Here is a 15,108-nt window from a genome sequence, read left to right as displayed (position 1 = left end):
CTCCCCACATCTGCTGCCAGGCCTGTTGAGATTTTACAGCATTTTCTGTCTTCATCACAGGACTACACGCCAGCTCCAGGCGACTGACATGGACACGGTGGGCGGAATGGACTCAAGCTGATCTTTAACCATTCTATGATTCTCTAAACGAGCGTGTAAGTTCTGAGCAACGTGAAGTATCCAATTGGAGAATTGCATCCTGGCGACTGGAATCTCTCTCCCCCGCTGCTTCCGCGGCTGCTTTCACAGGCACGTAGCCGAGAAACACCTCCAGTGGACAAACAGGAGGAATTTCACCCAGTGGAGGCGGCAGAGGAGGGTTCTGGGCGAGTGTATCAGTGCCTGTCACTGTCTGTAAGTGTGCGATTGTATCAGTCAGTGTCTGTGACTGTGAGTGTATGAAAATGAAATGAAATGAAAATCGCGTATTGTCACAAGTAAGCTTCAAATGAAGTTACTGTGAAAAGCCCCTAGTCGCCACATTCCGGCGCCTGTTCGGGGAGGCTGTGACGTGAATTGAACTGTGCTGCTGGCCTGCCTTGGTCTGCTTTCAAAGCCAGCGATTTAGCCCTGTGCTAAACAGCCACACGCTGATTGGATGTATCAGCGTGTGTAAATGTCTGTGAGTTGTGATTGTAACTGTCAGTATCTGTTAATGCCAGTTTGTGTGTGATTGTAGCTATCAGTGTATTTCAGTGTATGTGAGTTGTGATTGTATCTTTCAGTGTTAGACACTGTGTGTGAATGTACAATTGTATCTGTCAGTGTGGGTTACTGTCTGTAAGTGTCTGATTGTATCTGTCAGTCTCAGTTCTTATCTGTGAGTGTGATTTACCTGACAGATTGTTACTTTCTGTCAGTCTCTGTTGCTGTCAGTGTCTGAAAATACTGCAAATTGTTATTCGTCCTCTCCATAATGCTCATAATTGAAAACAGACACTTCTCTAATTGTTACAGTGCTCCAGGAGATCCTACACCCAGACTATAGAATTGGTGGATTCTATGGACTACTTCATGCAACATTATTTGTTTGTCTCTGAAATCCATTCTCACTCCTGTACTCGTCCAGATTTCACTTAAAAACATTTCTGCTATTCGTCTTAATTGATCCTCAAGATAAACACTTCCAAATTCTACCAACTCCATTGGGAAATACATGAATATAGATTGTTTAAATTTTACTTACTTCTAACACCTCTCAGTCCTGCCGATCACATTCTATCACCGGTTCTTCATGTTGACCTGTTTCTGCAACACCGACAGTTCATGTGAATCTCCCACGCTCTGTTGCGGTTCTGTGTCGTGGCCAATAGATGTCAGCACACTCTGGTGGAACGACGTTCGCAGGTCAGAGTGACACACAACTGATAACAATTGTTTATATTATATTGAACTTGGGACGGCGGGATTTATGAGAACATAATATTTGGTGATGATCTTTTCTTATATTTTGGTTGTGTTGAATCCGTCAACATGTTGTATGTGGGAGTGAGGTGCATTCGCTCTGCCCTTCTCTGGTCCCGTTTGTAAATGGGGGGTTCCTGTCACTCCCAGGTAATGAGTGAGAGTGAAAGAGACAATCTCAACCTGACAGTCTTCGTCACTATATGTGCCTGTGGATACGTTGTCAGTGGAACCGCTCCTTGACACCAGTTCTTCGGCTACCCACAGTACAGTTGAGGTTACCCGGATGACTTCTCCACTAATTCTCTTCAGCCAGCTCTCCAGGATGAACCTCCTCCTGTTTGTAGACGGGAGGGGTTCTTTAGCTACTTGCCTGTAAGAAGATCGCGTATTAAAATTCAATAAAGTAAAGGAGTTGTATGATGTGGTTAATGAGATGCACAATAATCCATTGTACTCTACACACGTGGAATGAAATCCCATCCTCGTCTGTAATGTGGCGGCTGTGTCTCTGTTTGGTCCACTTCATGAGCAAAAAGTAAAAATGCTGTGATTTTTAGCATTTGTTCAAGGGCTTGGAGGGTGGTGAATTCGTCCAACACTGTCCATGTTGATACCACGTTATAAAAAGGTGAGAAAGTTACTTATTTCACTCCCTACCCTAATTGCGCATAAATCCTGAGTTCGAAGTTGCTTCTTCCTCTCAATTTGAAACTCACAAAGTCGCGCAAAAGATAAGTTCACAAGGTATAGGAGCAGAATTAAGCCATTAAACCGATCGAGTCTGCACGCCATTCTATCATGGCTGAGTTGTTCCTCATCTGCTACCTACAAAGTTACAGATGAAGTGGTCGATTGCAATATCAGCCAGAGCACCTCCTCCCGAGAACACACGTCTTCGGAGCGGGAGTAGGCAATTTAGCCTTCTGAGCCTAACACCTTCCATGTGATCCTGGCTTATGCCAGCCTGGCCTCAACTCCACCATCCTGCCCGTTCTCCATAACCCATCAACTCATTACCAATAAACATCTCTCTAACCCCTCCTTAACTTTACTCACTCTCCCTGTATGCAACGCACCCTGGGGTAGCGAATTCCACAGAATCACAACCCTTTGGGAGAAGTAGTTTTTCCTCAAATCATTTTTAAATTTGCAATCTCTTATTCTAAAACTATGACCTCTCGTTTTAGAATGCCCCATAAGAGGAAGCATCAGCCCCACGTCTACTTTATCCATACCTTTTGGCATCTTATACACCTCAATTAGATAATTGCGCATAGATTCTGAGTGAGAAACTGTTGGCCAGTCTTCCTCAGTTTGAAACTCATGGTGTCGCGCAAAATCATCCGATACAACTATTACTGCGATGGCCGGGATCCGAACCCGGTACAACTGCTTGGAAGAAAGCTGTGCTGACCACTGCACCACCATCGCTGCATTTCCAAATTTGAACACCAGGTGGAATAGATGGAGGCCGATACTTTCCATCTGTTCATGGATGCAAAACGAGTGAAGACACATTCACTTGCGCGCTTGTGGGCCGCGGTAAAGGTGATCGACTGATAATCTATTGTGCTCTGCACACGTGGGTTCGAATCCCATACTCCTCGAAATTGTACCCACTGTTTCCGCGAAATGTGACTCATTTTTCCAAGGTGGATCCACAATCACTGACGTGACAGTCTATTACAAGTTGTCAGGCCAGAATGCATCCAGTTGGGTTAGAGGAGGGAGGAACGGAGGCAGACGTGTTTGGGGCTGAACAGCTCATTGACACCAGTTCTTCTTCGGCGACCCACAGTCTCGGCGAGGTGACCGGGTTGACTTCTCCCACAATTACCTTCTGCCACCTCTCCTGGATTAATTTCATTCTATTTGTCCACTGGAGGAGTGCGTCGGCTGCTTGTCTGTGAGAAGATCGGACATTAATGTTTCATGAAGTAAAGTAGTTGTACCACGTGGTTAAGGGGCTGCACAATAATCCTTTACGCTCTGCGCACGTGGGTTCGAATCCCATCCTCGGCTGAAACGTGTCTGCTGTGTCTCTGTTTGGTCCATGTCACGAGCATAAAGTAAAAATGCTGTGATGTTTAGCTTTTGTTTAAGGGCTTGGGGGTGGTTAATAGTCGAACACTATTCATGTTGAAATCACATTACAAATAGGTGAGAAAGTTACTTATTTAACTCACTGCTCTAATTGCGCATAAATTCTGATTTGGAAACTGTTTCTTCCCCTCAGTTTGAAACTCACGAAGCCGCGCAAAAGTTACGTTCATAAAATATCAGGAGCAGAATTAAGCCATTAGACACATCGAGTCTGCCCCGCCATTCTATCGTGCTGATATGTTCCTCATCTGCTACCGACAATGTTTCAGATGAAGAGGTCGATTGCGCTTTAGCCAGAACACATCCTCTCTGGAAAACAAGACTTCGGAGCTGGAGTAGGCAATTTAGCTTCGTGAGCCTAACACATTTCATGTGATCTTGGCTGATCCCATCCTGGCCTCAACTCCACCGTCTGGCCCGTTCTCCACAACCCTTCAACTCCTCACCAATAAAAATCTCTCTAACACCTCATGAAATTTACTCAGTCTCCCTGCATCCAACACACTCTGGGGTACCGAATTCCACAGACTCACACCCTTTGCGAGAAGTAGTTTTTCGTCACTCTTTTTTAATTTGCGATCTTTTATTCTCAGGTCATGACCTCTCGTTTTAGAATGCGCCACAAGAGGAGGCATCAGCTCCATGTCTACCTTTCTGGACCTTTTGGCATCTGATACACCTCAGTTAGATAATTACACATACACTCAAGTGAGAAACTGTTGACCAGTTTTTCTCAGTTTGAAACTCACGATGTCAAGACATCCGAGCTAACAATTACTGCGATGGCCGGGAATCGAACCCGAATCAACTGCTTGGAAGGCAACTGTGCTCACCACTATACCACCATCGCTTCATTTCCATCGTTGAACACCAGTTTGAAACGAACGAGGCAGATAATTTCCATCAGTTCATGGATGCAAAACAAATTGAGACGTATTGGCGTCTGAACCTGTGGGACGAAGTGGCTGAGTGATTAAAGCGATAACTTTAAACTGAGGGGTAATAGATATAGGACAGAGGTCAGAGGTAGGTTCTTTACGCAAAGAGTAGTGAGGCCGTGGAATGCCCTACCAGCTACGGTAGTGAACTCGCCAACATTGAGGGCATTAAAAAATTTATTGGATAAACATATGGATGATAATGGTATAATGTAGGTTAGATGGCTTTTGTTTCGGTGCAACATCGTGGGCCGAAGGGCCTGTACTGCGCTGTATTGTTCTATGTTCTATTTTCTATGTCCTATCACCCAAAGATGTGCCAAGTAGGTGGATTGAACACGCTAAATTGCCGCTTAGTTGGAAAAAATGAATTAGGTGCTCTAAATTTATTTTAAAAATAAATAAATGGGAAAAGCAGATCTAACTTGAAATGAAATGGCGTTGAAGATATAATTTAAATCGATTTGTATCTTCTATCGCAACGTGTTCTGATGGTTGGGCGGCCAAAGGCGCTGTGTTAAAGTCGAAGCCTACTCTGGTGCTCTGGGTTCGAATTCCACTCCTGATATGGACTTGTGTTCCACGAGGTTACATTTCTCGAGCAAGATTTTCAAACCTGGGAAGATCTCATACCTCCCATTCAAGGGAAATCCTAGGTCTCAGGACATGCCTAACCTGTTGAGATTTTACAGCATTTTCTCCGTGGTTCCCTATGTTGTAATGCTGTCTCATTCATTCCTGGGACAAATGTCGGGATGATAGGTATTTGCTGCAAAGCCAACAGGAACGTGCGTTATGTTTACTTTTGGTGTGAGTGAGAATGTATACAGCAGAGAACAACCTCGAACTAGGGCCAGCACGGTTCCGCTGCGGTCCTCTGCTCCTTAAACCAGGAGCTACGGCATTACTGCCCTGCGGTAGCCAGACAACTATGCACTTCCTCATTTTTTCTTTCACCAAGAACACACGTTTGAGCACACTGACTCTGGTCAGCATCGTTCAGATATTTTAGTTTCGTGCTGAATGGTTGGTCTGTGAAGGATCTGTGATTTCTTCTGTGACGTAGTCCTGATGGGAAAGTGGGAGTGACTGGAAACACCTTCACAGGAGGAAGTTCGTGGCGGCAGTTTCACCTCTCTGGGAACATTGATCAACCTGTTACTGATTTCATCAAACTTTGCCTCAAGTCCGATCACAGACAGACTCAACCACGAGGAGAGTGGCGCAGCGGAAGCGTGCTGGGCCCAGTGTATTCTCACTCACACCAAAAGCAAACAAGTCGCTGTCACCCAGCAGTACATCTGCCGTTTTGTTTATTAGTATCAAAGTTTTGCTTTCAGTCCGATCCGCTCTTTGACACCTGTTCTTCAGCTACCCACAGTACAGTCAAGGTGACTCAGTTGACTTCTCCCAGAATGATCTTCTGCGGCATCTGCTGGATGAAATTCCTCCTGGTTGGACACTGGAGGGGTTCTCCGTCTACTCGTCTGTAAAATCAGCATCAGGAGCAGCTGTGGAGAGAGATTCCAGTCGCCAGGTTTCAACTGTCCAATTGGATACCGCACGTTGCTCAGATCTTTGACTCTCAATGCCTTCGTGGGAGGAACAGGTAGAGCAGGAATTCGATCCTTGTTGATTGGAGCAAACTGATCAATGCAGCGATAAAATGCTCCTTAAGCCGCTGCGGCTTGGAAATGCATGGCACTCAGATACAGGACTCTGGCTATGGTACAAAAATAGTAAAAGAACATTTAGTTTCAAATCAAATGACGATGAAGATAGAATTTAAATCGATTTGTGCACGGAGAATATCTTCGGCCGCAAAGTGTCAGGATGGCAGAGCGATCTAAGGCGCTGCGTTAAGGTCGCCGTCACCTCTGGAGGCGTGGCTTCGGATACCATTCCAGAGATTGAGTTTTCCTCCAAGAGATTACATTTCTCCTGCAAAATGTTCAACTCAAGGAAGATCCAGTACCTCCCATTCAATGGGGAAGCGGTGACCTCAGGACATGAGATTCCTGCTTAAATTCGCACAGCAAGACGCAACAGGCAAAAGCCCAGTTAATGACTGCATAATCTGCACATAAACTCTGATTGAGGAATAAATATTGATTCCTAGAGTCCGGGGAAAAATCGTCTTCTCTTGTGGGAAAATGTCTGGCTGGTTGGAGTGTTCACATCCGTCCAAGAGGGGAAGTTGGGGACTCGGTTTCTATTGTGATTCATTGCTCGATAAAGATGTATTTCCTTATTGGCCCCCTGTGAGGTATTACTGGAAATCGTTGTATATCTATATTGCCCCTCTGTGGGGTACTACTGGAAAGCACTTCGAGTCCAGCACTGACAAAGGGTCAATGCTGGATCAACTTCCTCCTGCTTGGAGATTTTACATCATGTTCTCTGTGGATCTTTGTTTGTGAACTTTACAGTGTTGTAATGCTGTCTCCTTAATTCCTGGGACAAATATCGGGATGAGACTGCAAGCAAGATTCTGATAGGTATTTGTTGCAAAGTTAACAGAAACGTGCGCTATGTTTACGTTTTTGTCAGTGTGAATGTAACTGCAGAGAATGGCCTCGATTCCTCGACCTCGGTCTAATGGCCCAGCACGCTTCCGCTGCGGCACTCTGCTCCTTAAACCAGGAGCTACAACATTACTGCCCTGCGGTAGCCACACAACTATTCACTTTCTCATTTTTTCTTTCACCAAGAACACGCGTTTGAGCACACTGACTCTGGTCAGCATCGTTCAGATATTTTACTTTCGTGCTGAATGGTTGTTCTGTGAAGGGGATGTGATTTCTTCTGTGACGTAGTTCTGATGCGGAAGTGGGGAGTGACTGGAAACACCTTCATGGAAGGAAGTTCCTGGCGGCAGTTTCACCTCTCTGGGAATATTGATCAACCTGTTACTAATTTCTTTAAACTTTGCCTCAAGTCCAAGCCCAGAGGCATTCAACGAGGTGCAGAGTGGCGCAGCGGAAGCGTGCTGGGCCCATACCCCAGAGGTCGATGGATTGAAACCATTCTCTGCTATTTATACGTTCACTCATACGAAAAGCGAACAGTTTGGTGTCACCCAGCTGTACTTCTGACTATAACTTTATTAGTATCAAAGTTTTGCTTTCAGTCTGATCCGCTCCTTGACACCTGTTTTTCAGCTACCCACAGTACAGTCGTGGTGACTCAGTTGACTTCTCCCAGAATCGTCTGCTGCCGCATCTACTGGATGGAATTTCTCCTGTTTGGACACTGGAGGGCGCCTTCGGCTACTTGTCTGTGCAATCAGCTGTGGAGAGAGATTCCAGTCGCCAGGATGCAACTTTCCTATTGGATCCTTCACGTCGCTTAGATCTTAGACTCTCAATACCTTCGTGTGAGGAACAGGTAGAGCGGGAATTCGGACCTTGTTGATTGGGGCAAACTGATGAATGCAGCAATGAGAAGCTCCTTAACCACCAGCGGCTCGGAATAGGATGGCACTCAGATACAGGCCTCTGGCTGGGGTTCAAAAATCGTAAAAGTACATCTAGTTTGAAATGAAATGACGATGAAGGTGGAATTTAAATCGATTTCTGCACGGAACATATATTTTGCCACAACGCGTCAGGATGGCCGAGCGGTCGAAGGTCACAGTCTTCTCTGGTGGCGTGGATCCGAATCCGCCTCCTGATAATGACTTTTCCTCCACGAGGTTACATTTCTCCAGCAAAATGTTCAACCCACGAAGATCAAATGCCTCCCATTCAATGGGGAAGCGGCGATCTCAGCACAAGACATTCCTACTTAAATTCGCACAGAATGATCCCACAGGTAAAAGCCCAGTGAATGACTGGATAACCTGTTCAGTGACTCTGGTTGAGGAATTAATAATGATCCCAGGACTCCGGGTAAAATACTTCTTCCCTTGTTGTTTATAGTCTGGCTGGTTGGATTGTCCGCATCCGTCCGAGAGGGGAAGCTGGGCACTCAGTTTCTATTGTGACTTATTCCTCGATAATGTTTTATTTCTTTATTGCTCCCTTGTGACGTATTACTGGTTATCGTTATATATCTATATTGCCCCTCTGTGTGGTACTACTGGATAATGTTTCGTGTCCAGCTTTGACAAAGTGTCACCTGGACTCCAAACGTTAGCTCTTTTCTCTCCCCATAGATGCTGCCAAAGCAGCTGAGATTTAGAACATAGAACATAGAACATTATAGCGCAGTACAGCCCTTCAGCCCGCGATGTTGCGCCGACCTGTGAAACCACTCTAAAGCCCATTTACACTATTCCCTTATCGTCCATATGTCTATCCAATGACCATTTGAATACCCTTAGTGTTGGCGAGTCCAATGCTGTTGCAGGCAGGGCATTCCACACCCGTACTACTCTCTGTGTAAAGAACCTACCTCTGACGTCTGTCTTATATCAATCTCCCCTGAATTTAAAGCTATGTCCCCTCGTGCTAGACATCAACATCCGAGGAAAAAGGCTCTCACTGTCCACCCTATCCAATCCTCTGATCATCTTGTATGCCTCAATTAAGTCACCTCTTAACCTTCTTCTCTCGAACGAAAACAGCCTCAAGTCCCTCAGCCTTTCCTCATAAGATCTTCCCTCCATACCAGTCAACATTCTGGTAAATCTCCTCTGTACCCTTTCCAATGCTTCCACATCCTTCCTATAAAGCGGTGACCAGAATTGCACGCAGTACTCTAAATGCAGCCCCACCAGAGTTTTGTTCAGCTGCAACATGACCTCATGGCTCCGAAACTCAATCCCTCTACCAATAAAAACTAACACACCGTACGCCTTCTTAACAACCCTCTCAACCTGAGTGGCAACTTTCAGTGATCTATGTACATGGACACCGAGATCTCTCTGCTCATCCACACTGCCAAGAATCTTACCATTAGCCCAGTACTCTGTCTTCCTGTTATTCCTTCCAAAATGAATCACCTCACACTTTTCTGCATTAAACTCCATTTGCAACCTCTCCGCCCAGAGCTGCAGTTATCTATGTACATGTAAAGGTGTTACAGTTAAAAAAAGCTAACTGCAGGGGCATGAGGGAGGAACTGACGAAAATCGACTGGGAGCAGAGCCTAGTGGGAAAGACAGTAGAACAGCAATGACAGGAGTTTCTGGGAGTAATTGAGGACACAGTACAGAGGTTCATCCTAAAGAAAAGAAAGGTTATCAGAGGGGGGGGGGGGGGGGGGGAATTAGGCAGCCATGGCTGACAAAGGAAGTTAGGGAATGCATCAAAGCAAAAGAGAAAGCCTATAATGTGGCAAAGAGTAGTGGGAAGTCAGAAGATTGGGAAGGCTACAAAAACAAACAAAGGATAACAAAGAAAAATAAAGAAAGAGAGGATCAAATATGAAGGTAGGCTAGCCAGTAACACTAGGAATGATAGTAAAAGTTTCTTTAAATACATTAAAACAAACGGGTGGCAAAAGTAGACATTGGGCCGCTCCAAAATGACGCTGGTAATCTGGTGATGGGAGACAAGGAAATAGCTGAGGAACTAAATAAGTACTTTGCGTCAGTCTTCACAGTAGAAGACATGAGTAATATCCCAACAATTCAGGAGAGTCAGGGGGCAGAGTTGAATATGGTAACCATCACAAAGGAGAAATTGCGAGAGAAACTAAGAGGTCTAAAAATTGATAAATCTCCGGGCCCAGATGGGCTACATCCTAGAGTTCTAAAGGAGATAGCTGAAGAAATAGTGGAGGCATTAGTTATGATCTTTCAAAAGTCACTGGAGTCACGGAAAGTCCCAGAGGATTGGAAAATCGCTGTTGTAACCCCCCTGTTCAAGAAGGGAACAAGGAAAAAGATGGAAAATTATAGGCCAATTAGCCTAACCTCGGTTGTTGGCAAGATTCTAGAATCCATTGTTAAGGATGAGATTTCTAAATTCTTGGAAGTGCAGGGTCGGATTAGGACAAGTCAGCATGGATTTAGTAAGGGGAGGTCGTGCCTGACAAGCGTGTTAGAGTTCTTTGAAGAGATAACAAATAGGTTAGACAAAGGAGAGCCAATGGATGTTCTCTATCTTGACTTCCAAAAGGCCTTTGATAAGGTGCCTCACGGGAGACTGCTGAGTAAAATAAGGGCCCATGGTATTCGAGGCAAGGTACTAACATGGATTGACGATTGGCTGTCAGGCACAAGGCAGAGAGTTGGGATAAAAGGTTCTTTTTCGGAATGGCAACCGGTGACGAGTGGTGTCCCGCAGGGTTCAGTGTTGGGGCCACAGCTGTTCTCCTTATATATTAACGATCTAGAGGATGGGACTGGGGGCATTCTGGCTAAGTTTGCCGATGATACAAAGATAGGTGGAGGGGCAGGTAGTATGGAGGAGGTGGGGAGGCTGCAGAAAGATTTAGACAGTTTAGGAGAGTGGTCCAAGAAATGGCTGATCAAATTCAACGTGGGCAAGTGCGTGGTCTTGCACTTTGGAAAACAGAATAGAGGCATGGACTATTTTCTAAACGGTGACAAAATTCATAATGCTGAAGTGCAAAGGGACTTGGGAGTCCTAGTCCACGATACTCTAAAGGTAAACTTGCAGGTTGAGTCCGTAATTAAGAAAGCAAATGCAATGTTGTCATTTATCTCAAGAGGCTTGGAATATAAAAGCAGGGATGTACTTCTGAAGCTTTATAAAGCATTAGTTAGGCCCCATTTAGAATACCGTGAGCAATTTTGGGCCCCACACCTCAGGAAGGACATACTGGCACTGGAGCGGGTCCAGCGGAGATTCACACGGATGATCCCAAGAATGGTAGGCCTAACATACGATGAACGTCTGAGGATCCTGGGATTATATTAATTGGAGTTTAGGAGGTTGAGGGGAGATCTAATAGAAACTTACAAGATAATGAATGGCTTAGATCGGGTGGACGTAGGGAAGTAGTTTCCATTAGCAGGGGAGACTAGGACCCGGGGGCACAGCCTTAGAATAAAAGGGAGTCACTTTAGAACAGAGATTAGGAGAAATTTCTTCAGCCAGAGAGTGGTGGGTCTGTGGAATTCATTGCCACAGAGGGCGGTGGAGGCCGGGACGTTGAGTGTCTTTAAGACAGAAGTTGATAAATTCTTGATTTCTCGAGGAATTAAGGGCTATGGAGAGAGAGCGGGTAAATGGAGTTGAAATCAGCCATGATTGAATGGTGGAGTGGACTCGATGGGCCGAATGGCCTTACTTCCGCTCCTATGTCTTATGGTCTTATGGTCCCTCTGTAACTTGTAACATCCTTACGCACTATCCACAACTCCACCGACTTTAGTGTCATCTGCAAATTTACTCACCCATCCTTTTTTACAGCATTTTCTCTGTGGTTCCCCATTTTTTACCTTTACAATATTGTAATACTGTCTGCTTCATTCCTGGGACAACTGTCGGGATGCGACTGCAAGCAGGATTCTGATAGGTATTTGCTGTAGAGCAAACAGGAACGTTGTTTCTGTTTGCTTTCTTGTGAGGGCGATTGTAAATAGCAGGGAATACCCTCGATTCTTCGTACTCGGGGTAATGGCCCATCATTACGCTGCGGCACTGTGCTCCTTAAACCAGGAGCTACGACATTACTGCCCTGCGGTTGCCAGTCAACTATTCACTTCCTCAATTTTTCTTTCAACAAGAACTCACGTTAGAGCAGACTGATTCGGGTCAGCATAGTTCACATATTTTACTTTCCTGCTGAATGGTCGTTTCTGTGAAGGTGGTGTGTTTTCTTCTGTGACGTTGTTCTGATGAGAAAGTGGGGGAGTGACTGGAGGAACCTTTCTGGAAGGAAGTTCCGGGCGGCAGTCCTCTGGGAACATTGATCAACCCGTGACTGATTTCGTAAAACATTATTTAAAATGTGACTCTCATGGGAGTCAAACCCACAACCATTGAACGTCTCACCACGACAGCAACCAGAAGTCCAACGCACTATCCGTTGCGCCATAGAGCCACACTTGCAGTAATCGCCCATCCCCCACATGGGAATTTCCGATGTTGTCCAACAGGCAGTTCAAAAGTTCAGCAATTTGCACAGTTCAAAGAGTACATTTCAAGAGAACATTATTGTCTGAAATGGTTTGGGCCGGCCTGTGGTTGTGAAAAGAGTTCCAGGAATTCTGAACACCGTCGAACACTGAAAGGACACAGACTTGTTGGTGCAACAGGAGAACATGTGGCAGACAAGAAATGAAGTGATTAATTTCTGTACGAAGAACACAAGTAGGCAATATAAAATAAAGGATATAATTCCAAAAGTGTGTGCAGGAACAGCGGGAAATGGATGGACAAGTGCATAAATCATTGAAGCAGGTAGAAAAGGTTGCAAGAGCCGTTAATAAAGCAGACGGTATCCTCGGCTTTATTAATAGGGGCACAGAGGACAGGATGACCTCTCTCCCTTTTCAGATTCTGATTGCAGTGTTTGTTGTGAAATATTTTATTGTGAAAACATGTTTTTCCGCTGCCTGAAAGGATGGTGGAGCAAAGACCCTCATGATATTGAAGTATTTAGATGTGCACTTGCCATCCCAGGGCACACAATGCTTTGGGCCAAGTTCTGGAAAATGGGATGAGAATGATTAGGTGGTTGTTTTTCAGCAGCACAGACGTGACGGGCCGAAGGGCCTTTTATGTGCTGTATGGTTCTATGACTCTATGAATGAAATGCAATGTGTGTTTTCAACTGTTTCTCTTGATATTCTGTTGTATTCCTAGGAACAAACAAACTGTGCTGGCCATTCAGCCCCTCGAGACTGTTCCACTCTTTATTTAAATTGAATTAGGGCTCGGCTGCATCTTCACTCCAGCTCCCTTACAGGATTTCAGAAACAATCAAACCAGAGCTTGTTAAAAATATGTGAAATATTCAAAACTATATTATTGACTCTGAGTTTCACTGGCTTGTTCAGCGCGAGTTCCCAATTTCCGTTACCTTTTGTGTGAAGAAACGTCTCTTTACCACATTCAACTCTCATGTTCTGCTTTTCTCATTGTTCTGGAGTGAAGTCCACACTGCAAAAAAACAACCTTCCCTCTGACCCTTTCTCTCTAGCTTTGTATTGAGGGACCGGGATAGCACAGTAGTCGAAACAGCTGCCTTGTTCTGCAAAACAAAGTCAGCAGCGCGGATTCAATTCCCATTCTGGCCTCCCCGAACAGGTGCCGGAATGTGTCGACTTCACAGTAACTTTAAAGAATCCGACTTGTGATAATAAGCGATTATTATTTTTGTTATTTGTCCCATGATGATAATCTAAGTCTGTCTCTGCAATTGCTTTTGTTGCTGGTCACAGGCAGCAGGCGGCTGCAACGAGTGTGACCTGCTCACTGATAGGGAATGCTGCTCCTGAATGCAGTAAATGGGACTAGCTCACGATAAATCGTTCAATGATTCATAAAGATCCCAGAGATGGATAATCAGCGATAATCACATCCAGAGAGACCTGCATAACCCTCAGAGCAGGAAGGACAACTCATTGTCCTTAGGCCCAAAACCAAAATACTGCGGATGCTGCAAACCCGAAACAAAGACAGAAAATGCTGCAAATATTCAGCTGATCCGGCAGCTTCTGTGGAGAGAGGAACAGGTCGTTCCAATGAAAGGTCAGGATCTGAAATGGTAACTATTTCTCTTTTCACAGATACTACAGATCCGTAAATTATTTCCAGCATTCCCTTGTGATTAGCTCAACATACTCACACACTGTAGTTTAGTACGTTAAAGTGTCTGTTCCCTAAAGAAAAATCTAAATTCAAATCTCAGCCGAGCCTTATTCCCTTTGACCATGTGTAAGAATGAGAACTTCCTCCATAACAGCGGGATATCTGTCTTTTGCAAATTCTCCTTCCCTTTCCTGTGGAATAGCAACAGGGATTTTAACACAATTGCTTATGTCAGCTGACGTTATCCAGTTGTTAAATCTTTCGACCAGAAATTCATCGGATATTCCCCATTTGATTTGAGTCCAGCTCCCAGAGGATCTATTCAGTGTTTTGTCCCAATATAAATTTAGAGTACCCAATTCATTTTACCAATTAAGGGGCAATCCACCTACCCTGCACATCTTTGGGTTGTGGGGATGAAACGCACACAAATACGGGGCGAATATGCAAACTCCACAGGGACAGTGACCCAGGACCGGGATCGAAAGTGGGACCTCTGTGCCGTTCGGTATTCTGCAGGTTGTGACTGCGCCGTCTAATGGAGACATGCTCACAGGACTGTGAGAGAGGCTTTCTTTCAGGGTTTAGGCCTCTTTTGATCCATCAACAGCAACCGGCTGTCTGCAGGGGATCTCGGAATGTCAAGCCCTTCTTCCCAAGGTGGACTTAATCAGGGACAAGATGTTGGTTGAAGAGAGAATCAAATGTCTGAAGATTTGGTCTGAGATTCCTGATGTTTTGTGAAGAGAACAAGGTGGTGGAGCAAGGTGACAATAGCAGGATACAAGTTTGGGATATTATCCAGTCCTCAGGGAACTAAGGAAATTCGGCATGTCCACATTATCTCTTACCCACTTTTACAGATGCACCATTGAAAGCAATCTATCTGGCGGCATCACAGCCTGTTATGGCAACTGCTCGGTCATGACCGCAAGAAAATTCAGAGAGTCGTAAACACCGCCCAGTCCATCACACGAACCTGCCTCCCC

The 15,108-nt window shown here is 45.1% G+C and overlaps 1 non-coding gene across 1 annotated transcript; it reads right to left on the bottom strand.

The window, feature by feature from the left end:
• Positions 1–4,288: 4,288 nt before the first annotated feature.
• trnag-ucc (transfer RNA glycine (anticodon UCC)) lies at positions 4,289–4,360 on the bottom strand. Its single transcript has one exon. It is a non-coding gene; the product is annotated as a tRNA-Gly (tRNA).
• Positions 4,361–15,108: the final 10,748 nt, after the last annotated feature.

Source organism: Scyliorhinus torazame, chromosome 24 (genome assembly GCF_047496885.1).
Source record: "Scyliorhinus torazame isolate Kashiwa2021f chromosome 24, sScyTor2.1, whole genome shotgun sequence".
Taxonomy (NCBI): domain Eukaryota; kingdom Metazoa; phylum Chordata; class Chondrichthyes; order Carcharhiniformes; family Scyliorhinidae; genus Scyliorhinus; species Scyliorhinus torazame.
The sequence above is the reverse complement of the archived record's forward strand: the minus strand, read 5'-3'. Positions and strand labels throughout refer to the sequence as shown.